We start from the raw sequence: 12,209 nt of genomic DNA on the forward strand, positions 1-12,209 counted from the left end.
AAAGATTCAAAGAACAGCGATCAAAATGATAAAGGGGATGGAACTCTTCAGCTTGGAAAAGAGACGGATGATGGGAGATATGATTGAGGTCTACAAAATCCTGAGTGGTGTAGAAAAAGTAGAAGTCAATGTTCAATTATCGCAGAGAACTGTCCAAATCATAACCCTGCCCTAGTCCCACCCATAACACGCCTCCAACACAACAGATTTAAACAAACTGCATAGAAAAACATCTTTAAAATGAGTTTTGAAAATAGCAATTTGGATGTTTTTGCAAAAAATGTTCATCTGCTGCTTTGTGCCATTTTTTGGACATTTTTCTGCTTTGAAAATGAGCCCTAAGATGTCCCCAGCTGGAAAACCCCAGGACAAAGCAATCCAGATTGCTTCTGTTTCTTCTGGGTCTCCAGGAAAAATCAGGAAATACCAAAATATTTTCTCACAGAAAATCTTCTTGGTCTATATCAGCATTTGTAGCTAAAGTGGTAATCGTGGTCACACAAGATCAACCATTTAATCTAGAAGATTTTCTTAAAGGATCTAAAGAATCAAAAGTCTGATCATATCTTCCTGTACCATATTAGTTTCAAGTTTCTTTGCAGGTAGATATGAAGCATAGAAAATAGAAACAGGGAAAAATGTAGGCAGATAAAGACCATATGACCTATCCAGTCTGCCCATTCATGCTATCTACTCTCCCTATCCCTCCATTAGAGATTTTGTGTACTTGTCCCAAGCTCCTTTGAATTCAGACACTGTTTTTGTCTTTACCACTTCCATTGGGAGGCTGATCCATGAATTCACCACCCTTTCCATGAAAAAGTATTTCCTCAGGCTACTTCAGTCTTTCCCCTTTCATGTTCATCCTATTCCCCCTCGTTCCAGAGCTTCCTTTCAATTGAAAGAGACTCACCTCCTGTAAATTTATGCTGTGTTGGTATTTAAATGTCTCTATCAACAGGGGCGTAGCTACGGGTGGGCCTGGCTCAGGCCCGCCCAAACGACGACGACTGGAACGGCGACTTTTACCCAAAGTCGCAACGACGAACGGGCAGGCAGCGCTGCGGTAGTAAAAGCAACAAGGAGACTGGTTCGACTCTCCGTCCTTCACTTCCCTCCCTCTAGCGTCCCGCCCGAAAGGAAATGACGTCAGAGGAAGGCGGGACGCAGAGGAAGGGAAGTGAAGGACGGAAAGTCGAACCAGTCTCCTTGTTGCTTTTACTACCGCAGCGCTGCCTGCCCGTTCGTCGCTGCGACTTCAGGAGTAGAATGGAACAGAAGTTGTCATTCTTTACAGGTGGCTGGGAGATGCTGTGAAGGGGGAGGGGGGAGATGCTGGATAGAAGGGGGAAGGGGATGGACAGAAACAGGATGGGCAAGGGAGAGAGGAGAATTGCTGGACAACAGGGATGCATGGAGGGGAAAGGGGAGAGAGGAATTTTGCTGGAGATGGATGGAGGAGAGGGCAGGGGAGAATGGAGAGTTGCTGGACGGAGCGGAGGGCAGGGGAAAGAAGAAAATTGCTGGACATGAATGGATGGAGCGGAAAGGGGAGAGAGGAAATTTGCTGGAGATGGATGGATGGCGGAGAGGGCAGGGGAGAATGGAGAGTTGCTGGACATGGATGGATGGAGGGGAGGTCAGGGGAGACAGGAGAATTGCTGAACATGGATGGATGAATGGAGGGGGCAGGGGACAGAGGACATTTGCTGGATAGGGGAGAATGGAGAGTTGCTGGACGAATGGATGGAGGGAGGGGAGAGAAGTCAGGAAGGAGGTGCACATGGATAGAGGGGATGGAAGAGAGGAGAAATGCTGGACATGGATGGAGTGGAGGGCAGGGAAGAGGAGAAATGTTGGACAAGGATGGAGGTAAGGAAAGACAAAGGAAGGAGATGCACATGGATGGAGGGGAAGGGAGAGAGGAGAAATGCTGGACATGGATGGAGGGGAGGGAAGACAGAGGAAGTAGATGCACATGGATGGAGGGGAGTGAGGAGAAATGCTGGATATGGATGGAGGGAAAACTGCTGAGTTTAAGGGCTGGTTTGGAACACGCTGAGGGCAGATACTGAAACTCGAGGAAGGATAGGGGCAGGGCTACAGATGGTAGACAGGACGCATAAGGACACAGGAGGATGGTGGACATGGTGAGTGAAAAAATATCAAATGGAAAGAAGACACTGCGTAAAACAGAAGACACTGGGACCAAAGCGAATAGATCAGACAACAAAGGTAGAAAAAAGTATTTTATTCAGAATTTATTAATTTGAATATGTCATCTTTTGGAAATGTGCATCTGTGATATTTTGCATGTAAGTTTAAATTTTTCTGGTATTGCTGCATGCTGAGTCTGACTTCTTGAGTTAATTTTCCAGTTCAGTATTTTGCCTTCATATTTTTTGATTTCTAGTTCCTTGTGTCATGTCTGTTGTGTGATGTGTTTTTCAAGTGTGATCAAGGTGCAGTATTCTGCTAGCATGTAGTATTTGCAGCCCTTTTTGTTTTGCTTTTTTTCACGAGGTAGTGTATTGGTGTTTTAGAGCCTAGTGTAATTACAGTTCTGCCTTTTCAAGCATAAGGTTGTAGCTCATCCTGTCCTTGGAATTAGTGCTGTTATGGTTTTAAAGATATGAGTGTGTTTTTGCACAAGTTTGTGTATAGCATTTTGCAGTGGAGAAATTGTGGGATAATGTAATTATATTTAAAAATATCAATTTTTCCATTATGTGGTTATACTGATGCAGGGCAGCTGTTGGGCAGACTACTTAGAAATCCATCATCAAGTGAATTCTTAGGCATTATTTTGTAGGATCCCAAAAGACACTACTCTTACTTATATAGACAGTGCGTGCCCACCCATATTAGCTCTGGGCCCACCCAAAATCTCAAGTCTGGCTACACCACTGCTATCATATCTGCCCTCTCCCGCTTTTCTTCCAAAGAATGCATATTGAGATCTTTAAGTAAAGACTGTCCCAATACGCTTTACGACAATGACCAATGTTGGCGTCATATGCCCAGACATGTTAAACACCTCTAAAAGATTTTTTTGCAGCATATTTCTCACAGAAATGTCCATTTCAAGTGGAAAGTCCAAGAATCTTACATTTAGACTGTAAATAACATTCTCAATATTTTGCAATTTAAATTGCACCACAGTCATATCAGTCATTAAAGCAGTTTGTGCAGCCTGTACTTGTGAGACGGACTGATCTAAATTTGCCCACCATTGATTTAATCTTAATAAGTTCAGATCCATGGAGTAATAATTTACTTTCCAAAGTTATTACTTGTGATATTAAATCATTAGCAATTGGTAGAAGTAAATCAGAAATGGCTAACCAAATAGTATCTAAGAATATATCTGAAGGTTTATCTAGAAGCAAGCTTTGAAGTGTAAGAGAAGCATGCACAGCAGTACCATCTGTCTCAACCACTTCCTTGGACCCAACCTGAGTCCATGCCAGGCTTCTTTCATTGGGGCCCTGGCTCACCTTCCCTTGCAATGCGACATTGTTCTTCAGTGTATTCAACTAAGGCTCCATTAAGCCCTGTCTCATTTCCCTCATCTATGGATGCCTAGGGACCCTTTTCCAATGGATGCCATATGCCGAGGACCGGGGAACTTGCTGCTCGCAACAGGAAAGGAAGAGGTTGGGAGTCCGGGCTCAGTAGGACTTCTGGTTCTGTGGACCATTCCAGCCCTCCTCCTACAGGGCTTGGCTAATGCAGATTCCGCTCCAGACTCAACTGCTGCCCTCTTCCATTGTCACGGTTGTGGCCATGACTTTATGCCCAGACCTTCTGATTCTCTGTATCTAGCTCTGTGACCCCTCCAAACTCTTTCCCCGCTATTGATGTTCCTGCTAGCCAAGCCTTGCTTTGGTGTCTCTGAAGCCTCGCTTTGATCTCTCTGCTTCCCAGCTTTATTGCCCAGTGTGACATCATCAACCATCTCTTTTATAAGGACCTGGGAAACTTTCCTGGGTTGCCTTTGCAAAAGGTCTATTTTCCTTTTCTTGTTATAGTTGTAACCATGTTGGATTCTGAGGGAACTGGTTGTCTTGTTAGCTGTGCCTCAGGGCATAGCCTTGAGTTCTGTTCCTGCTTTCTATTTAAGCCAAGCTCAGTTCTTGTTCTCTGTTTTAGCCAAGCTCTGTTCTTGCTCTCTGTTTAAGCCAAGCTCTGCTCCTGCTTTCTGTAAGCCCTGTTCTGTTTCCCTGTGTGTGTGTGTTTCTGGTTTAAACCTGAATGGATTACTTTCATGTTAGTTATGCTCTCCAGCAAAGCTCTGTTCTGTTTCCTTGTGTGTGTAGTTCTTGTTTGTACCTGAATGGACTACTTTTCAGTTAGCTTTGTTTTCAACCTCTACCTGTATTGTTTCTGGACATATGAAGTTCTTGTCTGCTTGTTCTGAGAGTCTGCAGTGCCTGCACCGTCACTGATTACTTTACTGTTGTGCAGCTGTGTCTGCTGCCTCTCCGTCTTCCTTGCCTTTCCCTTCCCGGCTTTGGGTGCTGGTAAGCACATTGCTTCTTTGTTTGTCTTCCCTGTAGCCTGCTTTAACCCTTTGTGTGCTGTGTTTGTTACCTGGCTCTTTTGAGTACTACTCCTTTGCTGACTTGTGTATTGGAGGCATCTCTTCCCTTTGGTCTGCTTAGTCCTTTGTCTGCTGTGTTTGCTTCCTGGCTCTTTTGAGCTCTGTTCCTGCTCTCTGCTAAGTCAAGTTCTGTTCCTGCCAAAGTTCTGTTTCTGCTGTGTGTTTGAGCCAGGTTCTGCTCCTGCTCTGTGTTTGAGCTAGTTCTGTTCCTGTTCCCTTCTTAGCCAAGTCCGTTTCAAAATACGGTTTCAGCCAAGTTAAGCAAGTCCATTCCAGAATCCTGTTCTAGCCAAGCCAAGGCTGTTCCAGGATCCTGTTCCAGCCAAGCCAAGTGTGTTCCAGAATCCTGTTCCAGTCAAGCCAAGCCAAGTCTGTTCTAGAATCCTGTTCCAGTCAAGCCAAGCCCGTTCCAGAATCCTATTCCAGCCAAGCCAAATCCATTCCAGAATCCTGTTCCAGCCAAGCCAAGTCTGATCCAGAATCCTGCTCCAGCCAAACCAAGTCTGTTCCTGAATCCTGTTCTCGACAAGCCAAGTCCGTTCCAGAATCCTGTTCCTGCCTTGTTTGTCTGTCTAGTTGTGCTTGCCTTGTTATTAATCTGCAAACAAACCTCTTCCAGAGACAGGCCAGTGGTAGAACTAGAGGACATGGATTAAGGTTGAAGGGGAGCTGACTCAGGAATAATGTCAGGAAGTATTTTTTCACTGAGAGGGTGGTAGATACCGGGAATGCCCTCCTGCGAAAGGTGGTGAAAATGAAAACGGTAATGATATTCAAAAATGTATGGGATAAATACAAAAGAATCCTGTTTAGAAGGAATATATCCAAAGAAGCTTAGCAGAGATTAGATGGCACCACCGGTACCTAGGAATCAAAGCCACTGCTGGGCAGACTTTTACAGTCTGTGCCCTGATCATAGCTGGATAGATTCAGCTTCAAAAGTTGGAGAACAAGGCCAGTGCTGGGCAGACCTCTATGGTCTGTGCCCTCATTGTGGCTGAATAGATTTGGATTGGTTGGAGTGGAGCTTTTCAGGTGCTTCAATGACAGCTTCTGAAGTTTTAGAACAAGGACCATACCAGACATTTACAATGTAGGCCCTGAAAATGGCAAGGACAAATCAGATCAGGTATACATATGAAGTATCACATCATATCTTATATAATGAGTTTATCTTGTTGGGCAGACTGGATGGACCATACAGGTTGTAACCAGGTACCTCTAGGTGCAGCCAAGGATAGAACAATCTCCTCCAGCCACAGGCTCCTGGTACAGTCAAGAAATAAATGTCCACCAGCAACTTCAATCTTAAGGACTTTATTCCATGCAGGTTTCTAGTAGACCTAATACACAGTTCCAACAGCAGCATTCACCTTCCATCTTAAGCACATATAAGCCACCTAAAAGTGTGTGGCAAATAGTCCCCTTTAAGCAGTACGCTATCAGCACATACCAGGATTCAATACAGGCTCACAGTCAACTCCAGTCTGGGCTCTTTATCCAGTGCACAATAAGCAGTAGTTCAATTCCAAATAGAAGCAGTTTTTTCAATTCATCATCACAGTTAAATCACAAAGCAGCAGTTTCTACCTTCTACTCTCTTTACCTTCAGGAGAGTTCAATACTTTAGGGACTCCTCATACCCAAGGGATTTCACCCTGCATCAGCTTCACTGGTAAATTCAATACTTTAGGGACCTCCCTTACCCAAGGATTTTCAGCCTGCAAATACTTTTGGGACTTCCTCACACCCGAGGGATTTCAGCCTGCTTTAGTTCTTTAGGGACCTCTCTTACCCAAGGGTTTTCAGCCTGCAACTGCTTCTCTCCTCTGCTTCTCTCTTGGGACTCCTTCCCACCTGCCTAATCAATCCCTGGCTTCTGCTCTCACAACCAATCATTCTCCTTCCATTAGCTTCCCCCACGCTCATACCAGCTGAGTTAAGCATTAGACTAATGATGAGCTCCTGCACACAGGGTTTCCTATCTCTCTTTCCCCCTAGTGGCAGCCCAGCTCCACATCCTGCCAGCTTACACCCCTGTCTTCCCCCATTGCAGCTAGGAGTCCAGTCCGGGTTCCTCATCTCACCCCTTGGCTCCTTGCCTGCAATGCCTTCTGGGACACTGCCTTAACCCAACTATCCTGGATGTGACTTTATCACAAGGTCTTTATCTGCCATCATCTATGTTACTATGAATTATTAGGAATGGAATAGAAAATAAGACAAAGAATATTATTATACCTCTCTATCACTCCATGGTACGACCACACCTTGAGTACTGTATGCAATTCTGGTCACTGTATCTTAAAAAAGATGTATCAGAATTAGAATAGTTTCAAAAAAGAGTGACCAAAATGATTAAGGGGATGGTACTGCTCTCGTATGAGGAAAGGCTTAAGAGATTACAGCTCTTTAGCTTGGAAAAGAGATGGTCAAGGAGGGATATGATGGAAGTCTACAAAATACTGAGTGGTAGAGAATGGGTAAAAGTGAATCGATTTTTTTTTACTCTTTCAAAAAGTACAAAGACTAGGGGACACTTGTCACGTATGTGAATGTTTCCTTGTCTGTGCTCACCTCGCCCTCTGGTGGCCAGAACCGGTGGCTGCTAAGGACTGTCGCCCGTTCCAGACTTCAGCCCAGTTCGGTCCGGATCTTCTGGCCTGCCAGATTTGCTTCTCTTGTTTGTGCCTGAACAACACCCGTAGCTGCCTTGTGATTCCTGCATCTCAACTTCAGCAGCTGATGGGCTTTATTCATCACCTGGAAACTTCTGTGTTTGCCTTTGCATCGCCTAAGGTCCCTGGTATGCTGGTGTGCTCTGTGCACTTCTGCCTAGTCCAGTTTATTGTCTGAGAGTCTTGCCTGTTTCTAGTCTAGTCTTTGTGTAGTTTATCTTGTACTGTATTGCTTGTCTCCCAGTCTTGTTTCTTGTTTGTATTTCTTTGTCTAGTTCTTGGTGGTCTATGTTTCTTGTTTAGTGGCTGCCTGGCAGCTTTCAGTTCTGTCTCTTACCTGTCTGTGTTTCCTTTCTTAGTGGCTGCTTTGCAGCTTTTAGTCCTTGCTCTCAAGCCTGTCCATTTCCTGCCTAGTGTTGTATTATCTGTCTGTGAGTCCTAGTCCAGTAGTCAAGACAGACTTCCCATGTATTTTTCTTTCCCCTCTGACCCTCCGTCCCTTTTCAGCCTAGCTGGTATCCAGTTCCTGCCCTGTCCGGTAAGTCCTGCCGGCCGCCTGCAGCCAGGGGCTCAACTCCTGAGGAATGGCGGTCAAGTGCAGGTAAAGTCTAGCTGTTTCTGTCAGTGTTCTGCCTTGTCTCTGATTTGGGGGTGGTTTTGCCTGCCACTGCCGCTCCTCGGCAGTGGCCCAAGGGCTCATGAACCTAGTTTCTGCCTTGAAAACCTGACAACACTCAAGGAAGTTATATGGTACTACTTTTAAAACAAACAGGAGGAATACTTTTCACTCATCGAACAGTTAAGATCTGGAACTCATTGCCAGAGGATGCGGTAACAGTGGTTAGTGTATCTGGGTTTAAAAAAAAAGGTTTGGACAAGTTCCTTGAGGAAAAGTCCATAGTCTGCTAGTGAAATAGACATGGGGAAAGCCACTGCTTGTCCCTGGGATCAGCTGCGTGAATCTTGCTACTATTTGGGATTATATCAGGTACTTGTGACCTGACCTGGCCACTGTTGGAAGCAGGATACTGGGCTAGATGGACTATTTGTCTGACCCAGTATGGTTAGTCTTATGTTCTTATGTTTTCATCCTGCGGCTCTGAAAATCTGCAACTGCACTCGTTTAGGAGCAGTACTGAAAACTGGCTAATCAAAAACCATTTGTCCAGAAAAGAGCCTCTACACTTTCTTTCTGTAGGAGGTGTGTGCCCCTGAGTGGGTATAGGGCAGATCCTTTTGTGTTTCCCCTGTATCCTCAGATAGTATCACTGCAAATCTAAGCTGCAGTGAGCACTTTCATTACCTGCTTAATGTTAATTGCTCCTCATTCACACCCACTGAAGGTGTCCTGTGTCTGCATTTGGAGGTAAGGCATAGGAAAGCCATGTTACCCTCATTATTCCACAATTATCTAAAGTTTGAAAGTGGCATCTAAAGGCTTGTATTTCTCTTTAGATCCTGTAAGTAGCTCATTACTTAGGCAGCTTACAGGGGAATCTCATTAGCTCATTCAATTCTTGCCTGCACAAGTCTTTGAACTGGGCCACCCCTTGTTGGATAGATTGCCCCCCACCTGGGAAGGGAAGCCATTACAGCAGCCACATTCAGGCTTTGAAGACATTAATTGGCAGCTAGAAGAAAGAAAAATAGTCAACTACCCCTTGTTTCTTTCAGAGTTTTATTTTGGTTCCTATGGAGAAATAAATGCTGGAAGTTTACATGTACTTATTAAATTTGAACAACATAATTTGCAAAGGCTCGTGTGTGCTGAGTTTTGTAACTGTATTTGGCCTCAAAAGTACAAGGCAGTTAAAAGGCGCTAATGGGCAGGGCACTTCAGCAGAATTCAGTGCTAAGAAACAGGCAGATCTGAGTTCAAATACTCAATCCTGTAGGGTCAGTTTTGGCCTGGCCTTGATGTGGAAGTGATACTCCTAAGTCCCAGTAGAGATGGTAGCAGCTGCTTCAGTAGTGGCTGTTGTGGGTCACTGAACAGAGCTACCATGTATACTGGAAGGTCCCCTCAGTGGCAAGAATCAATGGTGAGACAAACATAGTAACATAGTAGATGACGGCAGAAAAAGACCTGCATGGTCCATCCAGTCTGCCCAACAAGATAACTCATATTTGCTGCTTTTTGTGTATACCCTACTTTGATTTGTACCTATGCTCTTCAGGCCACAGACCGTATAAGTCTGCTCCGCACTATCCCCACCTCCCAACCACCAGCCCCACCTCCCAATCACCGGCTCTGGCACAGGCACAGACCGTATAAGTCTGCCCAGCACCATCCTCACCTCCCCACCACCAGCCCTGCCTCCCAACCACCGGCTCTGGCACAGACCGTACAAGTCTGTCCAGCACTATCCCCGCCTCCCAACCACCAGTCCCACTTCCCACCACCGGCTCTGGTACAGACCGTATAAGTCTGCCCAGCCCTATCCCCGCCTCCCAACCACCAGCCCCGCCTCCCGATCTTGACTAAGCTCCTGAGGATCCATTCCTTCGGCACAGGATTCCTTTATGCTTATCCCACGCATGTTTGAATTCCGTTACCGTTTTCATTTCCACCACCTCCCGCGGGAGGGCATTCCAAGCATCCACTACTCTCTCCGTGAAAAAATACTTCCTGCCATTTTTCTTGAGTCTGCCCCCCCCCCCCCCCCCCCCCCCCTTCAATCTCATTTCATGTCCTCTCGTTCTACCCCCTTCCCATCTCCGGAAAAGGTTCGTTTGCGGATTAATACCTTTCAAATATTTGAATGTCTGTATCATATCACCCCTGTTTCTCCTTTCCTCCAGAGTATACATGCTTAGTTCAGCAAGTCTCTCCTCCTGGAGAGACAAAGGGTTAGAAAACAAGTATACACACGCATGCAACAAGCAGAGTAGCCAGACTTCTGACAAAAACATCCCTTTGTGGAAGACAACAGAGCAGATCAGTGGTTGATGTACCCAACTTTTTTCCAGCAATACTATGATGTTTGGGCACACCACTGTTATTAGATGTCCCTCAGTCATATATTTATGATCTGTGCTGGTATTTTCTGACCTCGGTACAGTTGGGTTTCGACAGCAATTGTTGGAACATACATCTTTTTACTAGTATTTCATAGTAAAGCTCACTAAGTAGCCCCTGACGCAGCCCTGCCGGGCGAAACACGGCCTGTGTCAGGCAATATATTTTAAATGCAACTCTATCAATAAAGCTTATGTGCATCAACCACTGATCTGCTCTGTTGTCTTCCACTTTGGAGTTTGCGGATCATTTGCCTTGCTGTTTCTTAAAAACATCCCTTTGACAAATATTATTATTGTTTGACACAACAGCGTCAGTAATCATGAAATCCCCTTTGGTTCTATGCAGAGGCAGCAAACGCCGCTTAATATCTATATATATAAAAGGCACCACTGAAGCCTCCAGCCGGAAGTGTGAAGCGCCAGAGATATCCGGTTTCCCCATGAGTGAAGGAAAACAGCACAGCAGCACGAAATCCCAGGAAACAGTGAAGGACTCAGAGGGGGGGAGGGGAGAAAGATGCCCTCACTCTCTCTGTAACACAAACACAGAACAGCAGGAAACAACACTGAAGGACTGGACTCGGAGGGGGGGAGGGGGGAGGGAGATAGGTCACAGGGCAGGGACACACACACTCCCACATGCACACTCTGAAGAAAACCTTGCTAGCCCCCGTTTCATTTGCATCAGAAACGGGGCTTTTTTTTACTAGTGTTTTGATATTTATGATGCTTTGCTTTTACTGACACTGTTGTATGAAAACCTACCAGACTGGGTGACTTCTGATGCAGCCGATTCCGCCAAAACACAGACCTACTACTACCAGAGGAGCCAACTTTTCAAAATTATTGGGGGTGCTAAGCCCAATGAAAATAACCGCTCCCTGGTCACATACAAGGAATTTTCTCAATATTGGGGGTGCTCAAGCACCCACAGCACCCACAGAGTCGGCTCCAATGACTACTACTACTACTACTTAACATTTCTAGAGCGCTACTAGGGTTACGCAGCGCTGTACAAATTAATAACTAAGGACGGTCCCTGCTCAGAAGAGCTTAACCCACATTGAGTCCCTGATTTGACTTTTTGGATACACAACACAAGCATCTTTGTTGTATATCATTTTCCTTTGGATGCATAATACTTTTTTAAACCTGAACTTTGTGGACCAGGCCTTCCCTTTGAGGCCATTTTGGTCTTACCTACTTCTATTTCATCACTTCTTTTACCGGAAGCACAATTGGATTACATGGCGTCCTGTCATTTGAAAACAATCCCCCTAATTCTATATGTACTGCTCAAAATTACAAGCACAAATTTGGGCACTTGCCCAAATTGTGCGTGTAATTTAATTACTTAGGGCTTCTTTTACGAAACCATGCTAACAATTCCTATGCAGCAAATGAGAGGAAGCCCATAGGAATTGACTGTATTTCCCGCACCAAGAATCGCCTACACAGTTTTGTAAAAGAGGCCCTTAATGATCCAATTAGCATTGATAATTGGGCACTAATTATTATTAGCACTAATTGCAGTTTACATATACATCGTTATAGTTGCTATTCTATGTGGATCCAAAAAGGTGGCATGGCCAGGGTTCAATTGGTGTAAATCCTCACGCTCAAAATTGGGTGTGGATCATCTCAGTGCTAAGTACTATTCTATAAACGGCACCCAACTTTGAGCACCATTTATAGAATAACTAGCCGTTGAGCCCGTAAAAACGGGCTGGTATTGGGATTTTCCTTCCCCCTCCCTCCCTCCCTCCCCACCCCCGGAGTCGCCGCCATCCCTCCACCTGGCCCGGGCCTTCTCTCCGCTACTAAACTTACACATCCATTCGTCGGAACGCAGGACGCACATCAGCTGAGCTGCCGTCGGCCCTTCCTTCTCTGCCTGTGTCCCGCCG

This window comes from Microcaecilia unicolor, chromosome 13 (genome assembly GCF_901765095.1).
Source record: "Microcaecilia unicolor chromosome 13, aMicUni1.1, whole genome shotgun sequence".
Taxonomy (NCBI): Eukaryota; Metazoa; Chordata; class Amphibia; order Gymnophiona; family Siphonopidae; genus Microcaecilia; species Microcaecilia unicolor.